Raw genomic sequence first — 23,617 nt, forward strand, 5'->3', positions numbered from 1 at the left:
AAGGTCTGGGAGAAAGAGACAAAAGCAGGAAAATTTAATGCTCCTTTTTCTGAAAAAAAAATCACTTCTGAATCCCTATTAGAATAAGTATACTACAATCTGTCTATATCCTAGAAAATGTTTTATTGTTTGGAAATTACGGCTGTGGGTCCTTCAGAGACTCTAACTGGAAGTTATTTAGTTTGATCTACAAGGGGTCAAGTTTTCTTTTTGGTTTATTGCCCCATATTGAAATTTTACTCTTTGGAAATCTCCAACATAAAGTTCAGGTAAAACTTGGGTCTACAGCTTTCCAGATGTGCATAATAGAGCTTCCAACTCTCACACAGTGAATTACATAGTTTGACTGTGTATCAGATATGGCTCAGTCTTTATTTCACTCATTACAAAAAATGCATAAGATGCAAAGAAAGAGTTCAAGGGAACTTGTAGACAAATACAGCAACATAAAGTATTCAAACATTATACTTTCCTCAAAAGGCAACTATAATTGGGTTGCTGGTGATCAAATTATTTCCTTTCACATGGGACCTGCACTGATTGAGCAATTTACAATAGTGAGATTAGCAGGATCCAGATTTCTAGTACTCTTTCCCCTCTCTCCATGTCATAATTTCTGTTGTTAAATTTATGATTTTCAATTGATGTACTTCTTTCTCTAAGAATTACCATGTGGAGAAAATATTCACACTTCAGCAGATTGGTTCCCAAATGATTGAATTTAGGAATGTTAGTCTTTTGCGGAATTCTTAAATTTGGAATTAAATACTCTGGGCAAGCTTTGACATGGAACTGTCTGATTCAGGACTGGAATAAAATGAGTTGCTCATATGTGTTATGTACAATTGAGCAAAAAAGAAAATGTGCTCAACAATAGCATGAAAAGGATAATCGACATAGATACAGCATTGTTCATAGCTCCCCTCTCTGGCGTCTGCTGGACTGTTATGACTAGTCAGAGGGGTGTGTTGACTTGAACAGCAGTTTCTTATGCCTAAAGACCTCGACCTATTAATGCTATAAGCTTTTTATATCTTTTATTATTTTTGTCGTTCAGACATTTCAATCACGTCTCACTCTTTTTGACTTCATTTGGAGTTTTCTTGACAGAAATGTTGGAATGATTTATCATTTCCTTCTCCAGCTCATTTTACAGATGAAGAAACTGAGGCAAATAGGATTAAGTGACTTGCCTAGGGTCGCACAACTACTGTCTGAGGGCAGATATGAACCTTGATATTCCTGACTCTAGGTTCAGCCTTCTATCTATTATACCACCTAGTTGCCTTAGGAAATCAGAAAGCTTCTTCAATGGTTTGCTGCTTTTTCTGAACTAATTAAATCTTGAGGACAATTTTATTTCCCTCCTAGGAAGGTTCCAAATTTCTCAGTGCCTGCATGAAGAATTTCTAGCCTTGACATGGATCCCAATCAGAATAAAAATAAATATTGCTTCTACTTCAACCACAACTACAACCACAAAGCAACATCTAAAGTTGAGATTGTTCACTCTTAGCTATTCTCCTTTCAGGCCATGGTCAAATACATGACTACTTCTGTCATGTGTGTGCAAGGACTTTTCTCAATGTCCTGGCTACTTTCTGATCTACAGCACAGAAAGTCAATTCTCAAAAACTCTGGTATTTGACTCGAATTCAGAAAAGGAAGCAGACAGGAAGATGTTTAGGATCCTGAGATTCAAGAACTTAAGCAAGCATATAGACTTTGTGCAGCATTTTTCCTATTCCTTTGAAAAAGAGAGATATCTCTTCCATTCAAAACCTATGGGGGACACTAAGGGGAAGTTGATTCTTCTGACATGATTCCCTGTATCTGACTCAATCACCAAAAAAATCTCTAATCACTAGAAACCAATCACAGAAGATTCTTGTATCCTCTCTATAAGGTGCCACCATTGTGTCTCCCTCTATAAGATTTGCATTTCAGGCCAAGATCTACATATGGTAATTTCCTCCAGTTAATTGCATGACTCATCAAATTACTTATGAAACAATCTCTACCATTACCCCCTCCTTTTTTCAGTATATGAGTACAAGAGTTATTTATTCTCAAATTACCACTCTACTGTTCTTAATTCCTTCAATCATCAAAAGTAGCAAGATCAAAGTTTTTCTTTGTTGATTTTTCTTCTCTAATCATAGCTCAATAAGTCCAATTACCTGAATAATTCAGGCAGAACACTTTGGTTTTGCCTGAATTACTTGGATAATTGAAGGGAAAGGGAATCACCTAAAGATATCCCAATATATGCTCAACCATTTTCTTCTACAATTGGAGTTATTTCAACTTGGTTTTAGTTTCTCACTGGCCTTAATTCTCTTTGAGATTTACTACTTAAGTGACAGCATTCCAATATAGGAGGATGAGTGGGGAACATTAATCCATGATATCACCTGTTATTCAATAAAATCTTATTATCTATGATTTTCTTAGGTTCAATTTGCAACCTAGAGGTTGATTTTTTTTTTCTCTAAGATTCGGAATTGAAAAAAAGAGTAATTCTGACTGTTGGGAAAGATTTAGGGATACCACCTATTGCAAATGCTAAGAATTCTGCTTTTTGTATATGAAAACATTTGTGTGTATCAATGTATGTTAAGTTCACAACAAAGATTAAATTAAATCAAATTTTAATTTAATTAATCAAAATTCTGAAAGAAGAAAGCAATGTAAAAAGACATGTCTATCACTTATATTTATTTTAAAAATCTAATGCTTTATCAAGCATGTGGTCCCTCTAGCTTTATAGAACAGGCTATTTCCACTCTTTTTTATTAATAAATATTTTTAAAATTCAATTCAATTCTTTTTCATTCATACAGGATAATGTCAAAGGTTTAGCAAGTGTATGACCTGCTCCTTATTCTACAAAATGCTCATAAGATTTGCTTTGATACTTTTAAACACTAAAAAAATTGGAAACCTCTTAAAAGAAACACTTAGTTATTTGATTCTACAACTACCATTGACTGTTCTTGCTTACAATGGGATTATTTGTACTGGGTCACAGCCCATATTTTATTAGGGGCTATATTTTTGTAATTAAGCAATAAGGGCTTTTTATTTATGTTCTATACCTGCTATGCTTTTACAACTCTTTTGCCTTTCCCAGGCAGCTATAACTAGATGGGTGACAGCCTTTTTGCATTAAACATGCATGGCTAAGAACTGCTTGAAAAAAATGAAATAGGAAAATAACCATTTTTACAGCTCCTATAAAGCAAACATTCCCTAGAGTTAAAACCCATCAGGGTCTATTTGCCAAAAGTATATACTGCACAGCCATGACAAATGACACATATTTCATTTTACTTAAAATATGTTAAATGGCCTTCACCTTACATAGATAAGGGCTGCCAACCCCAGCAGGGAGACAGTCCACAGTTTAACAATTTTTATGACCTACTAGAACTAATGTCAGAACACTTCAGAAGTCTGCCTTAGAAACCAATTCATTCCTTGCAATTTTTTTAGGATCAGGGGCCAATAAGTGGAGAAAACCTTGGAAGACGTCTGTCTAACCAATCCATCTTACAGATGAAGAAACTAAGGTTCAAAAAAGGTGAAATAACTTGTCCAAAATCCCACAGATAATAAGTATCAGAGGCAGGATTAAATGCCATTCTTCTGTCTTCCAAATTCTTCATTTGGCACAATATGATTTTTCTTCTTTGAATCTAAATACCTCCTAGTAACAAATTCAGTTAAATATTGAGTTCTCAAATTGAAAATTAATTAAGGACTCCCTTACTTCTGATTAATTGTGAAATAAACAGATCTCAAAAGTTACCAACAGCACCATGAGGAATTTTAGAGATTATTAGTCTGATTCCTTTTTTTAAATACCAGGAAGCTCAGTCTAGAGAATTTGAAAGACTTGCCCAAAATTACATATGTGATATATTGGCCAAATGTAAGATTATTGTGTTGGATGTTTCAATTAATATAGACACAGCTCATCAATTCCACAGATAAATATGATCTGAAATCTGGTCTGCCTATGGAGAACCCATTTCTATATTCTCAGCATACTAGCTGTGTAAGAGGGACAGATAGGCCCTGGAATTACTCCAAAAAAAAAAAAAAAAAAAAAAGGCTGGTAGCTTTTTTAACCAAAAGTCTTAAAGAGGGTAATTGGGCTAGAATTATGTCTATATTCTGCCCCTCAGTTATTTTTGATCTAAGAGTATGGATCTGAATTAAAAAGCAAAATTGCTTCCTTGATTATTCTTAAGGGAAGAAGACATCACCAAACTCATACACACTAGTTTGGTCTCTTCCTATGAAACAATGTTCACACAGAACACCATCACAAATTACATTCAGTTAATTTTTCATTCATACCAAATAATGTCAAATAGTAAATAAAGCTATTTATCCAGGGAAGGAGTAAACAGAAGTAAAAAAAAATTATACAAATTAAGATATACTGATGAGCTCTTGAATTGGGAACAGGATGAGATCTCAGTCTAAATTAGGATAAATAAAAGAATCTCACCCAGAAAAGGTCCATTCTCAAAATTTCAAGCAAGTCCATAAACATGATTAGACTGGATTCTCATACATATCAACTATTTCAAATTCTTTTTCTTTCTCTCTCTGGTATGTCGCCTATCTACATATCTCTCAAAAAAACATTTGTGACTTACCGAATAAATTCCTGATACAAGTCAACAACATCATTATCCTTATTCTCTCCATCATTCAGCAACCTTTACACTAGTAGGGAAACGCAAAATGCTCTAGCTTGGGTGGAAGCTAAATTATACATTATAGTTGGTGGAACAAATGAGACGATTTAATTCTTGTCCCATTGGGATGAGTTCCAAATGGAATGAAGAGTTTTGGTTTCTCTCAACCAGAAGGAGAAGGCTTTTTCTGATTATAACTTTTCCTTTGGCATTATGCTCTATCTATACTATTATATATATATATCCTATAGGTAACCTGTCATTTTCATGTTTGTTATGTAGAGTATGAGCCAAGTAAAGACAAGAACTTTTTCTCCATCACTTAGCCATGCCTGGCACATAGCATTTAATAAATGCTATTTAATATTTAATAAATGACTTTTTGACTAATAGAGCCAGTATCTAGGTCAGCCTACAGAGAAATAACTAAGGTAGTAATCCCAGACTAAAGGAGAGCAATGATTCTTCTACTGAACCAATAGAAGTTGTTGTTTTTTAAACTGGCTGATAGAGGTAGAAATCAGCAATAGTCTACTCGAGCACAGAGCCAAACTCAAATCATAAACCTGAAGACCTCAGATCAAGGGAGCAGAAAAAATAGACTTTGCCCTATATCAGACAATGCAAGCAGTAAATAGGTCCCTGATCTGCCCCCCCCTCCATATGCTGGAATAATATAACACTCAATACTCCAAGAAAGACCAACAGGTCTAACCCAGATCTTTCCTCTTGAAGTGTTGCAGAGCCCAGCCCAAACATCAAATCTAATGTCAGGGAATAGCCTGGAAGAATACATTGTTGGTGGAATTGTGAATACATCCAGCCATTCTGCAGAGCAATTTGGAACTATGCTCAAAAAGTTATCAAACTGTGCATACCCTTTGATCCAGCAGTGTTTCTACTGGGCTTGTATTCCAAAGAGATACTAAAGAAGGGAAAGGGACCTGTATGTGCCAAAATGTTTGTGGCAGCCCTGTTTGTAGTGACCAGGAACTGGAAACTGAGTGGATACCCATCAATTGGAGAGTGGCTGAATAAGTTATAGTATATGAATGTTATGGAATATTATTTTTCCATAAGAAATGACCAGCAGGAGGATTTCAGAAATGCCTGGAGAGACTTAACATGAACTGATGCTGAGTGAACTGAGCAGGACCAGGAGATCATTGTATACTTCAACAATAATACTATATGATGATCAATTCTGATAGACATAGCCCTCTTCAACAATAAGATGAACCAAATCAGTTCCAATAGAGCAGTAATGACTTAAACCAGTTACACCCAGTGAAAGAACTCTGGAAGATGACTATGAATCATTACATAGAATTCCCAATACCTCTATTTTTGTCCGCCTGCATTTTGGATTTCCTTCACAGGCTAATTGTGCAATATTTCAAAGTCCGATTCTTTTTGTACAGCAAAATAACTGTATGAACATGTATATGTATATTGTATTTAACTTATACTTTAATATATTTAACATGTATTGGTCATCCTGCCATCTAGAGGAGGGGGTAGGAGGAAGGAGGGGAAAAATTAGAACAAAAGGTTTTGCAGTTGTCAATGGTGAAAAATTACTCATGCATATATATTTTAAATAAAAAGCTATAATAATTTTTAAAAAAAGAATAGACAGACAAAAAAATTCCCAACACAATAAGCTATTATGTTGGCAGGGAATCTCAAGACACAAAAACGCAGAAGAAGAAAATGATTCCAAAACAACTCTAAGCGATGGTTTAGACAAAAACACAGCTTGAGCAAAAACTCAATTAGAATTCCTGGAAGAGATAAAGAGTTTTCAAAAAGAGTTTGAAAAAAATTTAATAAATTAAATGAAAGTATTTGAGGAAGAAAATTAGATAAAAATAACAATGATGGAAGAAAAAATGGGAAAGAGAATTAAGAGGTTGTCAGAAGAGCAACTTGTTACTCAAGCAACAAACTCTACAAATTTGAATAGACCCATGAGGCAATAAGAAATATTAAAATAAAGCCAAAAGGTTTAAAAATGGGAGACACTACAAAGTTATCTTGTGGCAAAAAACAACTCCTAGAATAAAGATGAAGGGAAAGAAAGTGTAATCTCATTGCACTAGTGGAACACAATGACCCCAAATAAGAGCCTAGAAATCATATTTCAAGAAATTGTCAAAGACTATATATCTTAGAATCTGAGGGCAAAGTATAAATAGAATAACCTCCTAAAAGAAATCCCAAAATGAAAATTCCCCCTATCCAGAGCTTCCAGATCAAAGAAAAAAAAATATATATATATATAACCAGCTAGAAAGATAGAATTCATGTACCAAGAGCCGCACATGATAAAGATCATGCATGATTTAGCATCCACCTTTATAAAGGAGAACAAAGCTAGGGATACAACATTCCAGAATACAAAACATATGACCTTATAGCCAAGAATACTTACCCAGTAAAATTGAGAATAATGCTGCACAAGGGAACACACAGATATTTAACAAAATAAAGGATTTCCAGAAATTTCCAATATCACTATACACAAGGAGAAGAGAGAGGGGAGAATAATTGATACGAACTCTCTCCTTCTCAAAAAGAGGAAGAATACACACCGAGAGTTGGGTACAGAAGTTTTATTCAATAATGAAATAGTGCAAAGAGAGAAGCTGTGGGAATTGGAGGGCTAAACAAGGAAGACATAAGCAAATAGATATAAGGAAAACAAACTCTAAAGATGTACAAATAGATTTACAAATCATTTTCGAAGGGTAAAGGAAGGAACCTGAAGGAATAGTTATAAATTGAAGAATAAATAAATATGTTATGTTATATAAATGTGATGGAACACACAATTGTGCTGAATTCTTATCAGTGCAATGACTAATTGGGATTCCAGGGTACTAATGATGAAACATGTTATGCAACTTCTGACAGCGAGTTCATATGTGAAGGACTCAGAATGCAGAATGAGACAATTTGGGCAGGGGGAGAGAAAGCCTACGTGCAAATGTTTTTTTTTTTTTTAATTGACTATACCTATCCATAATGAGTTTTGCTTTTTTTTTTTTTTTTTCTCATTTGGAAGGAATAGTTCACTATTTAACATGTAAAGGACTGCTTGCCATCTGGGGGAGGGGGTGGAGGGAGGGAAGGGAAAAATTGGAACAGAAGTGAGTGCACGTGATAATGCTGTAAAAAAATTATATTGGCATGGATTCTGTCAATAAAAAGTTATTTTAAAAAAAAGAAAGGAAAGAGATATTGGGAAATGGTGGTAATATAAAAATAAAAGATAACAATCATTTTCCAGGAAAAAAAAAAGGAAGGAACGGTTCAGATGACATGGTAGATCTTGGATGATTAAAACTTTTTTTTTAAAAAAAGAAATGGTTATTTTATTTGGCTGATGGGATCAGAAAACATATTACAGATGTTTAAGAGCCAATCCATAAATATTCATTAAATGTCTACTATGTGCTAGAAACTATGCTAAATGCTAGGGATACAAAAAGAGGCAAATAATAGCTCCTGCCTTTAAGAAACATATGTTTTAGTAGGAGAGACAATATACAAATAAATATATATAAGGCAAGCCATATAGAGAATAAATAGGAAATAAGAGAAAGAAGAATTAAGAGGGATTAGGGAAGGCTTCTTATAGAAGGTAAGATTTTATTTGGGACTTAAAGGAATCCTAGGAGTTCAATCCTCCCAGAAGAAGAAGGGGACTTTCAGGCATGAGGGACAGCAAAAGAGAATATGTGGGACTGAGAGATGGAATGTTCCCTAAACAGCCAGGAGATCAATGTGGAAGGTATGTGTAGAAGAGTAAAACGTTCAGAAAATTGGAAAGTTAGGGGAGGGTTAGGTTATGAAAGACTTTGACTGTTAAACAGAGCATTTTCTCTTTGTTTCTGGAGGCAATAGGAAACCACTGGAACATATTGGAAGGAGGGATCATGATCAGACTTGTGTTCTAGGAAAATCATTTTAATGCAAACTGACCGACAGGTCATTGCAATAGTGAAGGTATAAGATAATGAAGATCGGCACTAGATAGGTAGCAATGTCAGAAGGAAGTATTACAGAGATGTTGCAAACATGAAATCAGCATGTTTTGGCAACAGATCGGATATGGAGATTGAGAGATAGTGCAGAATCCAAGATGACTCATAGGTTGCAAGTCTTGGGGACTGGGAGGAAAATGTTGCCCTCTATTGTAATATGGAAATGGGAGTTTGAGGGAGGATTGGGGGAAAGAGAATGAGTTCTGTTTTGGACATTTTGAGTTTAAGATGCCTATTGGACATCTAGGTCAAGATGTTTGAAAGGTAATTGGAGAGGTGAGACTGTAAGTCAGCTGAGAAAATGGGGCAAAAGATAGGTGTGAGAATTATGACAAGATAATATTTAAATCCATGAAAGCTGATAAGCACCAAGTGAAGTAGTATTGAAAGAAAAGAGAAGAGAACCCAGGTCAGAACCCTGAAGGACATTTATAGTCAGAGAGTATTACCTGAAGAAAGATCTAGCAAAGGAGATAGAGAAGAAGGGGTCAGATAGGTTGGAAGATAAGTAGGAAACAGTGGTGCCCTGAAAACCTCAAAAGAAGAGAGTATTAAGGGGAAGAGAGTAATTAACAGTATCAAAGTAGGCAGGGAAGTCAAGGACAATGAGGATTGAGAAAAGGTCATTGGATTTGGCAACTAAGTTTCAGTGGATTGATAAGGGCCAAGGACAAATGACAAGGAGTTGAGGAGAGGGAGACAAAGAGAAGCATTTAATTTAGGTGGCCTTTCCCAGGAGTTTACTTACAAAAGGAAGAAGAGATATAGGACATTAGTTGGTGGAGATGAAAAAATCAAATGAGTTTTCTCTGGAAGGGAGAGAAATGGGCATGTTTGTAGGCATTAGAAAAAGAATGAAAGGAGCAACTGAGGTTCCTAATGTAGATTTTCTCAAGTTTAACCAAGAAGGGGAGGAGAGATATAGGATGATAACTAGCAGGGATTGTTGGTCCAAGTGAAGATTTAAGGATGAAAAGAAAAATGACAATGTTGGGGAGAGACTAAAAATAAGGAAGAGAATGGGGAGGGCAGTGTGGGTAATCTGCTGCAGAAGACGGGGGAGATTATCAAGAAACAGGCAGCCTTACAAAGAAGTATTACTTCTTGTAGTTTGGCACAAATTTTTCATGTTTTATTCTCTGTAGAAATAATAGTATGATTTTCTAACTCTGATATAACTTCCTCCCCATATATAATGCCCGCCACATAAGTGTCTTCAGCCCCTGCTTCCCTAGGCTTCCTTGGTGTAGTTTCCTCCTCACATGAAATCTGACTGGTCCCAGCTTCCTGCCCTGAGCCAGCTAATTGTCCAAGTCATGTGAACTCTGGGCTTCTGAGACTTGGTGGGTGTGTGAGACCATGCAAGTTATTATATCCATTACTGACTGACCAGATGACCAGACTCATTCCAGATGGAACCCAGTAGAGAAAAACATTCACATCCATAGAAGGTAAGGACTACTGTATCCTTGTTGCATATCCTTGCTGTTAGTTACAAAATTAGAACAAGTTAACATCCTTTTAAAATGTTCAGTGACTTGTGAGTGTCTCATTTTGTTCCAACTTGAACCCAAACCAAGAAGGTGAAAGCTTTAAAGCCATGCCTACAATAAGAGAACTTCTAAGAAAACTGGAAAGTTGTTTAGAAGCATCTTAACATCATATTCAACAATAAATTCCAAATGATTAAATAATCTAAAATGTAAATAATCAAATCACTTAAAAATAGAAAACAGAAGAAGATATTTTCTAGATTTAGTTTGAGATTTGATCATGAAAAAGATGATCAAAAATCAGCGACTTAAATTATATAAAAAGAAAAAGCTTTTATATGAACAAATTTATTGCAACTAGAATAAGAGAACCTATCAAGTGGAATAAAACCTTTCTTCCAATTCTCAGAAAAAAAAGTGTGCTTTCCAAAAACTACAGAGAATTGATGCAGAAAGAAAAGACCAAATGGTCATTCCCTAATAGATTTTGTAAAAGGTCAATGACTATGAAAAAACAATCTTCAAAAGAAAAATGTCAAACCATCAGCTCTATGCTGAAAACACTCCAAATCACTTGTCCTGTGAGAAATGCACATGAAAACTCAGAATCCACAAATCAAGGAGCTTTGAGAAGACAGAAATGCTAATGCACTCTAGGTGCCTTTATAAATTAGTTTAAAGCAATTTGAAATGAAGGGAAATAAGTTATTAAACTCTTTAGACTTTTGGATCTAGTGGCCTCAGGATTGGCCAAATGCTCCAATGTTATCAAACAAAGGAAGAAAAGTTATACCCAAATATCCACAGCAGCATTTTTGTTATTGTTGTAGCAACTCTGCTTTATTCCCACCTTCTTCCTTCTTCAGTCTTGTCCATGTGCCTCTGAATGGAATTCACGATAGCCTTCTCTTCTTAAGTTTCCCATGGCACTCTCTCCCTTTATTCATTTGAAGATGTTTGTAAAATGATATGGTGATTTCATAAAAAGTCCTTTTCTCTTTCTCTTCATCTCACATTCATCTGGGCTTATGCTCTACCATTTCTTCCTTCATTCTTCAATAAAGAGGTGTCCTTCTCCTTCTCCTGACAAGGACAATCCTTCTATTTATACTTTTAAACCATCCCCTATATTCTCTAGCAGGTCACTCACGTTATTATTCCTGCCTTCACTCTAGTTTTCATCTCTCTCCACTTACAATTTCCTTCCAGCTCATCTTCCCCCATTCTTAAAAAAGTAAAATAAAATAAAATCCACACTAGATCCCTGCCAGCTATTATCCTATATGTCTTCTCTCTTCAGCTAAATTTGAAAAAGTTACCTGCACTTGGGAGTTTACACTTTCTTTTCATTTCCTTCTAAGTATTCAGAAATATATCCTAAGGTTCAACTAAAATTGTCTTCTCCAAAGTTACTAATGATCCGTTTCTCAATTTTCAAATCTGTTTACCTTTTTTTTGATACTCATCCTTCCCAACTTCTCTACAATATGTGACACTGTTAACTATCTTTTCCTCACAGATTCTTTTTTTTTAAAGATTTTCAGGACACTTAGTTCTTTCCTATCTGCTTGACCACACTTCAGTCTCCTTATCACTTGATCCATATATCTAATGTATTGATAATTCTTATTTATTTCTCTACAACATCTATTGCATAGGCTTCATTTTCTCCACTTACACAGCTAACATCATATCTTCTTTACCTCTTTCTTGGACTATTGAAACAGTTTTCTAATTGGTGTTCCTTTCCTCAAATCTCTCCCCATTCCAATCCATATAATTGCCAAAGTGATGTTACTAAAAAGTAGGTCTGACAATGTTTTACCCCTACTCAATAAACTTTAGTGCCTCCCTAATAGCTCTAGCATCAAAATTTAACTTGTTTGGTTAGTTATTCAAAGCTCTGATCCCTTTCTACTTTTACAATCTTCTTCTTTTTTTTTTTTTTTTTTTAAATTTAATTTTTATTTAATAATTACTTTATATTGACACTCGTTTCTGTTCCAATTTTTTTCCCTCCCTCCCTCCCTCCGCCCCCTCCCCTAGATGGCAAGCAGTCCTTTATATGTTGGATATGTTGCAGTATATCCTAGATACAATATATGTTTGCAGAACTGAACAGTTCTCTTGTTGCATAGGGAGAATTGGATTCAGAAGGTATAAATAACTCCGGAAGAAAAACAAAAATGCAGATAGTTCACATTCGTTTCCCAGTGTTCTTTCTTTGGGTGTAGCTGCTTTTGTCCGTCATTTATCAATTGAAACTCAGGTCTCTTTGTCAAAGAAATCCACTTCCATCAATATATGTCCTCATACAATATCGTTGTCGAAGTGTATAATGATCTCCTGGTTCTGCTCATTTCACTTAGCATCAGTTCATGTAAGTCTCGCCAGTCCTCTCTGTATTCATCCTGCTGGTCATTTCTTACAGAACAATAATATTCCATAACATTCATATACCACAATTTACCCAGCCATTCTCCAATTGATGGGCATCCATTCATTTTCCAGTTTCTAGCCACTACAAACAGGGCTGCTACAAACATTTTGGCACATACAGGTCCCTTTCCCTTCTTTAGTATTTCTTTGGGATATAAGCCCAATAGAAACACTGCTGGATCAAAGGGTATGCACAATTTAATAATTTTTTGGGCATAATTCCAGATTGCTCTCCAGAATGGTTGGATTCGTTCACAACTCCACCAACAATGCATTAGTGTCCCAGTTTTCCCGCATCCCCTCCAACATTCATCATTATTTTTTCCTGTCATCTTAGCCAATCTGACAGGTGTGTAGTGGTATCTCAGAGTTGTCTTAATTTGCATTTCTCTGATCAATAATGATTTGGAACACTCTTTCATATGAGTGGTAATAGTTTCAATTTCATCCTCTGAAAATTGTCTGTTCATATCCTTTGACCATTTATCAATTGGAGAATGGCTTGATTTCTTATAAATTTGAGTCAGTTCTCTATATATTTTGGAAATGAGGCCTTTATCAGAACCTTTAACTGTGAAAATGTTTTCCCAGTTTGTTGCTTCCCTTCTAATCTTGTTTGCATTAGTTTTATTTGTACAAAGGCTTTTTAATTTGATGTAATCAAAATTTTCTATTTTGTGATCAGTAATGGTTTCTAGTTCATCTTTGGTCACAAATTTCTTTCTCCTCCACAAGTCTGAGAGATAAACTATTCTATGTTCCTCTAATTTATTTATAATCTCGTTCTTTATGCCTAGGTCATAGACTCATTTTGATCTTATCTTGGTATATGGTGTTAAGTGTGGGTCCATGCCTAATTTCTGCCATACTAATTTCCAATTATCCCAGCAGTTTTTATCAAATAATGAATTCTTTTCCCAGAAGTTAGGGGCTTTGGGTTTGTCAAACACTAGATTGCTATAGTTGACTATTTTGTCTTGTGAACCTAGCCTTTTCCCCTGATCCACTAATCTATTTCTTAGCCAATACCAAATGGTTTTGGTGACTGCTGCTTTATAATATAATTTTAGATCAGGTACAGCTAGGCCACCTTCATTTGATTTTTTTTTTCATTAATTCCCTTGAGATTCTCGACTTTTTATTGTTCCATATGAATTTTGTTGTTATTTTTTCTAGATCAATAAAATATTTTCTTGGAAGTCTGATTGGTATAGCACTAAATAAATAGATTAGTTTAGGGAGTATTGTCATCTTTATTATGTTCGCTTGGCTGATCCAAGAGCACTTAATATTTTTCCAATTATTTAAGTCTGACTTTATTTGTGTGGAGACTTTTTTATAATTTTGCTCATATAATTCCTGACTTTCCTTTGGTAGATAGATTCCCAAATATTTTATGGTATCAACAGTTATTCTGAATGGAATTTCTCTTTGTATCTCTTGCTGTTGGGTTTTGTTGGTGATGTATAAAAATGCTGAGGATTTATGGGGATTTATTTTGTAGCCAGCTACTTTGCTAAAATTATGAATTATTTCCAATAGCCTTTTAGTAGAATCTCTGGGGTTCTCTAGGTATACCATCATATCATCTGCAAAGAGTGATAGTTTGGTTTCCTCATTGCCTACTCTAATTCCTTTAATATCTTTCTCGACTCTTATTGCCGAGGCTAGTGTTTCTAATACGATATTAAATAATAATGGTGATAGTGGGCAACCTTGCTTCACTCCAGATCTTACTGGGAAAGGTTCCAGTTTTTCCCCATTGCATATGATGCTTACTGATGGTTTTAAATATATGCTCCTGACTATTTTAAGGAAAAGTCCATTTATTCCTATGCTCTCAAGTGTTTTTATTAGGAATGGATGTTGGATTTTATCAAATGCTTTTTCTGCATCTATTGAGATGATCATATGGTTTTTGTTTGTTTGGTTATTGATATAGTCAATTATGCTAATAGTTTTCCTAATATTGAACCAGCCCTGCATTCCTGGTATAAATCCTACTTGGTCATAGTGTATTATCCTGGTGACAATTTTCTGTAATCTTTTTGCTAATATTTTATTTAAGATTTTAGCATCAATATTCATTAGGGAGATTGGTCTATAATTTTCTTTCTCTGTTTTCAGCCTACCTGGTTTAGGTATCAGTACCATGTCTGTGTCATAAAAGGAGTTTGGTAGGACTCCTTCAATCCCTATTTTTTCAAATAGTTTATATAACATTGGAATTAATTGTTCTTTAAATGTTTGGTAGAATTCACATGTAAATCCATCTGGTCCTGGGGATTTTTTTTTACAATCTTCTTACCTATTCCTCATGTCTACTACTCTATGGTCGATTATGCTGGTCTACCTGCTATTTCACACACACACAAAACACAACATCCCAGGTTTCTGTGCTTTTATATTCTGATTCCTAGAATGCTCTTCCTACCTCTCTCTGCTTCTTGAATAGCTGGATTCATTTAATTGGCATACATTTATGTAACACCTGTCTCAAAGCCCCAAAATGATACAGGACTCTCTCCTTATAGGTGGAGATGGATTCTCTGATCCATATGAAGAACAGGCCATAATTAGTGAGAGGTGAGTGAGCTCCAACCTTGTTCAGGCTTTCAGAACTCTCCAAGCCTTGTATCTGCAAGTGTCAAGTGGTTTCTGGTGCTATTAGCTTCCAGCTTCAAGGGGGAACTGAAGTAAGGCCAACCTTATTTCAGATTGCTGAGGGGGAAAAAATCTGGAAACACTTAGAAGAGCTGACAAATTTCATCGTGTCCCTAGTCCCAGCTTGATTTTCTAGAAACTTTGGTGAGTTTGTCTTTGGGTAAAAGATTGAGTTGAGTTATCTCACCTTTAGTAGAAGAGTTATTTCTTTCTGTATTGTCTAGTATATATTCTCTTGTGTATATTTCCTCTGATTTCTTTTTGCTTTAATTTGAATAAATATGTTTCTTTGCTATTCACTATGTGTTCATTGTGAAAATGGTATTTGATGAGAAAGGAGTCAATCCTTAGATATCGAACTTAGGGTCCCCTAAAAATTACCAAGTGATCAGAAGTTAAATAGGAACTCATATCCCAAGTGGAGAGATACAATTCCAGCATGGTATTTCTTCTCTCTGAGGAGAGAAAAGTAGCAAAGCTTTTTGGCCCCAGACTTTTGCTTCTTCTCTTGATAGTAATTAAAAGTCTTCCTTGAAGAAGGGTGAGGAAAGATGAGACTAGAGATGTCTCTTCTGCCTATCCTCAAGACATACAATGACAACCCTCTCTTCATGTGGGGTTCTCACTACACATATGGGATCCTCTCTTGCTCCATTTATTAAATACCTACTATGTGCTAGGCACTGTGCTAAGCACTGGGGATACAAAAAAAGGCAAAAGATAGTTTCTGTCCTCAAGGAGCTTGCAATCTTATGAGGAGACCACACACAAATATATACAAAATAAAATATATAAAGCATAAATAGCAAATAATTAACAGAAAGAAGGTACTAGAATTAAGAAGGGTTGGGGAAGGCTTCCTACAGAAGATGGGATTTTGGACTTTAAGAAAGTCAAGGCAATCAGTAGACTAAGCTCCAGCATTATCTTCTACAGGAAGCCTTCTCCAGTCTCTTTTATCCCTCCCCAGTTGCTAGTGCTTTTCCCTCTAATGTTATGTTATGTTTCATTAACTCTATGTCTTCCATAATAGAACATAAGCTCCTTGATGGCAAAAATTATTTTTGCTTTACAAAAAAATCCCCAGTGCTTAGCATAGTGCAGGGAACATGGTGTTTAATAAGTGCTAGTTGATCAATTAGAACAAATTTAAATATATGCATATATTAGAATTTGTTCTAGTGTGTGTGTGTGTGTGTATCCTAGGGGATCAGACTAGGACATAGTCAAGTCTTCACAGGATATATTGAGATATCATCCATAGTGATCATGGTTTAGAAAACAAAAGTATTCAACTCTAGATTTTAGTCAATTTAAAAATGAAGAAAGATAACTATCTTGCTCAACAATCCTTGACTCCCAGTTTTAAAAACTGCTGTTTATTTTAAATCTATTCAAAAACTTTTCCTAATTGCTCTAAAATGTACTAGTTTCCTGAGTGGCATTTTGGGTGCAAGTCAGTGTGGGAATTAAAATCCTCCTCAGTGGTACAAATTTAGGTGCTGGGATACTTGGAATAGAGAAATATTGGCGAACACAGTATATTATAGTCCTTTCCATCAGCATTTCATTCTTCCCTTTTGTATGTGTAAACACACACATACATAGATACATGCATATTTACATACATATATAATTATATATGTGCATGTGTATATTTGCTAATACATTGTATGTGTATACATACATGTATATATTTCCTATATATGTGGATTAAATACATTTGCATTACATGCATGCATATGCATATAATATATACATTTATAACAGATAAATACATAGACATATAATCTGAGGTAGTAGTAACAGACTTAAAGAAAAAGGGTCATTAAATGGTACATTAAAATCCCCACATATTGACTTAGAAAGCACACTTTAAAAATATATATTTTATTTTTCCAAATACATGCAAATATAGTTTTCAACATTCACCTTTGTAAAATCTTGCATTCCAAAGTTTTCTTCCTCTCTTCTCTTCTTCCCCCTCCCCAAAACAATCCAATATAGGTTAAACGTGCAATTCTTCTAAATGTGTTTCTATAATTATCAAAAGCACACATATTTATATATTTTTTCATACATCAATACATTGATATAGGAAGTATATTTCATTATGGTTTGGACCATATTAGGGAATGCATAACCTCCATGAACAATAACACCTCTTACCTAGGGGAAGATGAAGATCCAGCTCAGCTTATAAATCATTATCTATTTATTTCTCCTTATTATTAGCTAGGGCTGGCTTAGATAATGGTCCAAACAACATCACCCAGTTTGGGCAGTCTCAGGAAGGGCTCACTTCTTCAAGTTATGCCTTCTCTGACATTCCAGCATTTATTGATCTCCATTTCCTCTCAGCACTCATAGTTTGAGTTAACTATTTAGTCATAGACTCGTAAAATTTAATGAGTTTATTTCTCCTGTTTTGTGACTTATGTTTTACATATTTGTTGTTGTTATTGAGTTGTGATAGTTGTGTCCAATGCTTTGTGATCCCATTTGTATTTTGGAGAGTGTTTTTTAGCAAATATATTAGAATTGTTGCCATTTTCTCCTCCAGCTTATTTTACTGATGAATAACTTGAAGCAAATAGGATCAAATGACTTACCCAGAATCATGCAGCTAGTAATTATCTGAAGCCAAATTCCAACTCAGGAAGAGGAGTCTTCCTGATCACAAATTCCATGCTCTCTGTACTCTGTCACCTAGTTTTATATATTTCCTTATAATATCTCCTCTCTTTCTATTGTTGTTCAGTTATTTAGTTATGTACAGCTATATGTGACCCCATGGAAATTCATAGGATTTTCTTGGCAAAAAAAAAAAAAAAAAAAAAAAAACTGGAGTGATTTTTCATTTCCTATTTCAATGAGTCTCTTTTTTATAGATGAGGAGCAAATTGGGTTTAAGTGACTTGCTCAGAGCCACAGTAAATATTTGAGACCTAGTTCTAATGGTCTTATGATGAAGAGAGCCATCTGCACCCAGACAAAGGACTGTGGGAATTAAGTGTGGATTCACATGGTATTTTCATTCTTTTTTATTGTTGTTTGCTTGTTTTTTTTCTTTCTCATTTTTTTTCTTTTTGATCTGATTTTTCTTGGGCAGCATGATAAATGTGGAAATATGTATAGAAGAATTACATGTTTAACATATAATGGATTACTTGCCATTTAGGGAAGGGAGTGGGGAGAAGGGAGGGAAAAATTTTGGAACACAAGGTTTTGCAAGGGTGAATGTTGAAAGTTATCTTTGTATATGTCTTGAAAATAAAAAAGATTTAATAATTTTAAAAAGTACAAAAAAAATTGAGGCCTAATTTGAACTCTAGTTTCCTGACTCCAGGTCTGGTACTCCATCCACTATTCCACCACCTGCTTATGTTAGTTGTCATTAAAGCCCAGTTATAGAACTTTTCATATGTTTAGCATTCTCTCCCCAACTTGTCAGCTTTTTAAGGTCATGCAGTTAAAGGCATGGCTTCTTTTTTTTTTTTTATCTCACAGAGGATTCATTTCAACACCAAGTGGCAATTCAGTAAAAATATGATTTGATATGATTTATGTTAATTGTGTTTCCCTAATATACTGAGGTCAGCGAGTCTTCTTTTTTTGGAACCCTTCCAGTAATCAGCACAGAACTGACACAGACTTGGCATATTGCTTATGTCTAGGGAATGTTCAGTGATGGATCTTGCCCAGGGTCACAAGCCAGGAAGTGTTAAATGTCTGAGGTCAGATTTGAACTCAGGTCCTCCTGACTTCAGGGCTGATGCTCTATCCATTATAACAACTAGCTTTCCCTGGATCTGGACTCTCAATAGTAGTCTGCCAATTGATCTAAACATGATGATTTTGAGTTCTGTTCTCTTTTACTTAATTTCTTTATTATTTATTAATGTAAAGTCTCCAAAGTTGCCCTCAGAACTCTTTGACAAAAAGACTAGAGGATCTAACCCAATTCCTGATCAGTTAATTGGCATTCAATCCCTGAATTCACTTGGTTTATTTGGCTTCAAGGTGATATCACAATTACCTTTTGAAGAATTATGAAACGCAGTCCCATAAATCTATCTTCATCTAAATTCCAAGCCCTATTCAAACCATTTCATTTCTCATTGTGGAGATTTTATTTTCTAAATGAACCAGCTGTAGTGGTACTTCCAGTTCTGCAGGCCAAATTCAAGTCATGATCCTCCAAGCAGAATAAGGTTTCAGGAACAATATCAACAGTAACTACCAAAAACCATAGTTGGCAAGCAGAAGGAAGAACCAGATCGCAAGGTTTTTAAGTTGTCAAATCAAGTCTTAAGACACTCAAAACAAAGTATTATATTTTAAAGCAAATTTCACCACCAATATTTTCTACCAAAAATAGCAACTTAGATTGATATTCTGCGCTCGTGCCAGGAAGCATGGCTAGAGAACTGGACTTGGAGTCACGTATTCAAGTTATACCTCACAAATTTACCATCTGTGTGAATATAAGTAAGTTATTTAAATTTTTGATTCTTTATTTTCTGGAGTGGTTTGCCATTTCTTTCTCCAGCTCATTTTATGAATGAAACAGGTAAATAAGGCTAACTGATTTGCCCAAGGTCACCCAGCTAGTAAGTGTCTGAGGTCAGATTTAAACTCAGATATTCCTGACTATAAGCCCAACACACCTAGCTGTCCCACAGGGTTATTGGGAAAAATAAATTAATAATTATGTGTCATAGTGAATAAAGTCAGTAATCCTTGGATTTAAATCTGGCCTCAGACACATGTCTGTGTGATCCTGAACAAGTCATTTAACCTCTATTTACCTCACTTCATCTGTAAACAGGGATAAGTCCACCTAACAAGAATGTTGTAAGGATAAAACAATATTTGTAATGTCCTTTCTAAACCCTAAAATACCACATAAGTACTACTTATTGTTATTATTATTACTACTGCTTATAGAAAATGTTTTAGAAACCTTAAAATGACATATAAATTTGTTATTGTTATTTTTGTTGTTCTGATGATGGTGGTGTGTTGGTGGTAGTATAGACTCTGGGTTTATTTTTCCAAATCTCACTAAAACAGGTAAGTGTTCTAGGGGTAACCCTGAGGATTTAGGTTGATGTTTAACACTATTACTCATAAACACTCTCTGGTGTAGCCCAAACTTTATTGACCAATAAAAATGTCTCTAACTCAATAAACCAATTAAATTTAATTAGCTTTGCAAGGGAACATTTATTGAGAAACAATTTTTGGAATACTTCTACTAGAATTTCCATTCAGTGAGATAGCGAGGCTAGGGAGGTATATAATTTTTTCTACCAATTCTAATACATTTTATTATCTAACTTCATCCAATACCTTGAAGTAATTCACTCCTTTCCAACTTAATTTCCTAGAATCTTTGAACCTAGTTTATTAATGGCTTCAGTTGATTTATTAGAGATGTCTATGAATTGTTCACATCTATTTTTCACTTTTGATTACTTATTTGTGAAATATAAAGAGGCATTCTCCCCTGATACAGGTATCACGTCCTAGAGTAGCTTTTTAGTTACAATTAAATGGGATCGTGGCATGGGATATAGTATTAAATGTTTAACAAGCAGCTCTCTGGGGGGAAAATATATGTACGCATTTTAAGTTTAATCTACATTATTAACATTTTCTCCATCATTTTTTATAGACAAATGAAAAACAAATCAACTTATGATTTGTAGTATTTGTGGATATCTGATATAAATGCTTACTTTGAAAATTTAATAATTGCCCCTCAAGGGTTGGCTCTAGTATACTCCCAGGTGTGGACAAATTCCTCTTACATGTTTCCCCAGTTTAATAAGCCTACTGGAGTGTACTTGACAGAGTATGTATATGTCTGTATATATGTATATATTTATGTGTGATATACATGTGATGTGTATATATGAACACTACAGTGTTCCCTCTAGTGATTTGGTAGATATTCTTTTGGGGTGCCTTCCCTAATGTCTCAAAATAAAGTGCTTCAGAAAAAAAGCATTCTTCCACATATTCAACCATAAAGTGCTACAATGCATCATTTTATAAAGTTCTCATAGGTCACACACTATCTTGGTGCTCTCAAAAATAATCAGAAAAAGGAAAGCAAAATCAAGTCTCCCATCTCATAGAGAAAACCATGAGTCGCAGAACATGTAAGGCTATTCCCAAAAATACTGGATTAGAGATAGACTGGAATAGATTGGAAGTCATTCTTTCTTCTCTTTGGCGAGAAAGTGCCAGGGACACAAAGGCAAAAACATGATACCCTTTCCTCAAGAACTTATGATAAGATCACATGAAACTGCCTTGATGGGAACGTCCCTGACTTCCTCACTCTATGTACCCTGATTGTATGTACCCTGATACAGCATCCAGACCTGAAAATGCTAATTTATCATTCTACTACAAATAACTATAATACAGGAAGAATTGTTAACTATATCAGAAATATCCATACAGGGGCCTCGGTGTTCCTGGAGCTGTTTCAAAACATTATCACCTCACATCAGAAGAAATTTATTACTACATTGGCGTTATTATCATCCATACTATTCCAATATTTTTAGTGTTGATTTAGCTCATTATTCTCATTTTACATTAGGAGGCACACTGGGAACTATAAAGACCACCCATTAGATGGAACCAAATAATAAAATTTTAAGATTTGGTCTTTCTGAATAGGAAAAGAAAGGCTTATGATTTCTGTCTTTTGTCTTCCTCCATTTTTTGTTTTGTTTTGTTTTGTTTTCTCCCCCCTTTTCTCCCTTCTCTCTCTAGTATCACTATAGGTAGTCTATCCAGTCATTTAAATGGGTAGTGGTCTTCTAAAACATCATTTGTACTTTGTCATCAAGGAATGGTACATGATAAGACTGAAATTTTTTCCTGATTCAACTTCCCTAACTTTTCCCCCCTATACAAATTGACTAGTCCTTGATTACTCTAATATAGTTATCGAGCCTAAGGGCATAAAGTATCCCAAAACCATGTAATAGGTATCTCTTAGATTTGGATATTGACTAAGATCAGGTACCCATACTTTGAAGCACAATAACTGGACACATTTCCAGATGGAAACAAGTCAGGGAGGGGGCCAAATTTGGAGAAAGAATGTATCCCTGTATTCTTGATGTGTATCCTTGCTATGTTTAAACAAATTATAAGCCTCCTTTGTTTAATGACTCACAAGTGTTTCATTTCATCCCATTATCAAACTTGAAGCTAATCAGGTACTGGCTTTAGAGACCCACTTACAACAGAGCTCACATTATAATGGGGAAACAAAATGCAAACATGCTAAAAATTATGCAAATACAGGATATATACATTGTAAATGAAAGGTGATCTCAGAGGAAAAGCAAGGGTGGAAAGAAAACAGAGCAGAAAAACTTTTTGATGAAGGTAAAATTTGAGCTCAGAATTGAATTAAGCCAAGAAAGTCAGAAAACAGAGATGAGGAGAGATCATTTCAAAGGGATCACCTGAAATTTTGATTAGAGATAGATTGGAATAGATTGGAAGTCATCCTTTCTTCTCTTTGGTAAGAAAGTGCCAGGGGCACAAAGACAAAAACATGATACCCTTTCCTCAAGAACTTATGATAAAATCACATGAAATTTCCTTGATGCAACTTCCCTGACTTCCTCACTCTATGCATCTGATTGTCCTCAGCTTTCCTGATACAGCATCCAGACCTGAAAATGCTAATACAACTGAGATTTAGATTTTCCTGTGCAAAAATGAGCTCCGAGGCCATTGTAGTAGGATTCAAGAGATTATGGAAAGGGGGTTAAATATAAGAAAACTAAGATGCAGGCAAGTTGTGAAAGATTTCAAAAGCCACATAGAGAATTTTGTATCTGATCTTGGAGTTAGTAAGTAGCCACTGGAGTTTATTGAGTAGGAAGAGTAACAAAATGAAATCTTTGCTCTTTGAAAATAGTGGAGAGTGGGTTCAATTGTAGAGAAACTTTGGCAAGAAGATCAACCAGAATGCTTCTGCTTCAATAGTCTAGGTATGAGGTGATGATGTCCTGCTCCAGGGTAGTGGCAGTGTCAGGAGAGAAGGAAAAATGGTGGTAATATGGAATTGAGAAAATTTGCTAATAGATTGGATTTAGGGGCCAAATGCAAATTGAGAGTAACGGATGAGACTAAGGCTGAGAGCTTAGATCACTGGGAAGACAGTGGAGTCTTAAATAGGAATATGGAACTTCAAAAGAGGGGAAGGGTTGGGTGTAGG

Source organism: Antechinus flavipes, chromosome 1 (assembly GCF_016432865.1).
Source record: "Antechinus flavipes isolate AdamAnt ecotype Samford, QLD, Australia chromosome 1, AdamAnt_v2, whole genome shotgun sequence".
NCBI lineage: Eukaryota > Metazoa > Chordata > Mammalia > Dasyuromorphia > Dasyuridae > Antechinus > Antechinus flavipes.